This window comes from Vulpes vulpes, chromosome 1, assembly GCF_048418805.1.
Source record: "Vulpes vulpes isolate BD-2025 chromosome 1, VulVul3, whole genome shotgun sequence".
In the NCBI taxonomy this organism is placed as follows: domain Eukaryota; kingdom Metazoa; phylum Chordata; class Mammalia; order Carnivora; family Canidae; genus Vulpes; species Vulpes vulpes.
Genome location: NC_132780.1, coordinates 23639194 through 23641108, shown reverse-complemented (window position 1 = coordinate 23641108; position 1915 = coordinate 23639194). Strand labels below are relative to the sequence as shown.

The following is a 1915-nucleotide window of genomic DNA, read 5'->3' as shown; positions in this document are numbered from 1 at the left end:
GAGGGGGTTTTCGACTTTTTTTGAGAGTTATATATTTTTGTTTTGGAGGGGAGGGGCAAAAGGAAAGAGAGTCTCAAGCAGACTCGTGCTGATTGCAGAACCCAATGCAAGGCTGGATCCCACGGCCTTGAGATCATGAATGGAAACCAAGAGTCAGACGCCTAACCACCTGTGCCACCCAAGTGCCTCTATCTTTCTTCATTGAAAAACTAACAGACTGTCTAGTTATATTTCTTCCCAAACCACAAACTGAATAGTAACTGAGTCTGTAACTAACATATACAGAGTTAAGCAATAAAAATACGGAAACAGGTCCTTAGATCCAATTAAGTTACCCTGCTACCTACAGACTGATCAATACCAGTGGTACTCCTTGACCGTAGGAAGCTGGAAGACAACCTAAAAACCCCACTCAAAACATTTACCTCAAGTAGCCTCTTTCCAGTTTCCGACTTATGAATAAAGACAGTGTGTTGTTAATTCAATTTCAGAAAACTTTTTGCAAAATGTTTTATTTACAATGCCAACTTTTAAAAGGTCATTAAACTAAAGTTAGCTAGACCATAAACTAGGCAGAAATCACGTTAGAAAGAGAGGGGAAACCCCAAATACCATCTTCTATAAATAACCCATAGTTCAGTTTTATTCAGAGTAAAGAGGAAACTTTCGATCCTACTGGAAGAAATTCAGCCATAAGTTTGGAAATTGCACTCAAACTACACATGCAAGGAGAACAATATTTTGCTCAAACAACTGATTTGCTGCTGCATTTGTCTACTTTCTAATATTAACAATTATAAACAGAGCAGTGCAACCAGTAATCAAACAATCCTTGCAGTGTTACAGTGTTGGCTTCACACCGTGGGTTCTCTTTGCATGCCTGGGCTTCCTCTTTTTCAGTAAAGTCATTCTTGATACTGAAGGTCTTGTGAATCTCCTCAGGAGTTTTCCCCTTGATCATATTGGCAGCAGTCTTACATGTAACGTCATGTCAACTTTTAATGTCTAAGTAGTTCGCAGCCAGAACAAGTTTAAAAAATGTTCCTTGGTCAACTTTCAGGAATTTTTGGTCCCAAATGGGGATATCATCTGATTGCTTCTCTTTGCTCTCATCTCCTCAGGAGGAGGAGGGTCATCCTGTGGTGGGTGCACCACAGAACAATCTTTTTATAATATTGCTGTGTTAAGATTTGGTAGAGGAACTGGGTATTATCTCTTCCCTCATCAATTCCCAAATATTCCAAAATGGTCTTGATAATTATAGATTGTTTGGCAATTTCAACATCAATCTCAAATATCTTTCCATCAGAACTCTGCAACTTAATTGAGGGCATGGTGTGCTCAGTCTCACAGAGGCTGTGGGCCAGAGGCTGAGGCACAGGCAGCCTCAGCAACAAGAAGAGAAAGATAGAGAACAAGACCACTGAGCAAATTCTCTTTGAATTGTTTTTTGCACATTTGCCAATGGTCAATTTGTTATCAACCTACATCTATCAGAATGGCTACTATCAAAAACCCACAAAATAGGGCAGCCAGGGTGGCTCAGCGGTTTAGCACCCCCTTCAGCCCAGGGCTTGATCCTGGAGACCTGGGATCAAGTTCCACATCAGGCTCCCAGCATGGAGCCTGCTTCTCCCTCTGCCTGTGTCTTTGCCTCTCTCTGTGTGTCTCTCATGAATAAATAAATAAATAATTTATTTATTAACACAAAATAATAAAAAGGTTAAGCACAAAATCCCAGAAGATAAAAAAGTGTTGGTGAGGATGTGGGGACACTGTAAACCACCTTTTTGGAGGTTATGAAAACTGGCACAGCCATTGTGGACTGATTCTATTTTTCATAAAAAATTAAAAATAGAATCACCACATGATCTAGCAATTCCACATCTGGGTATATAACCAAAATAATTAAAAT

At 39.7% G+C, this 1915-nt stretch overlaps 1 pseudogene; it reads right to left on the bottom strand.

Annotated features, from left to right (window-relative positions):
• Nucleotides 1–646: 646 nt before the first annotated feature.
• On the bottom strand, nt 647–1450 carry LOC112908819 (S-phase kinase-associated protein 1 pseudogene; annotated as a pseudogene).
• Between the last annotated feature and the right edge of the window lie 465 nt (nt 1451–1915).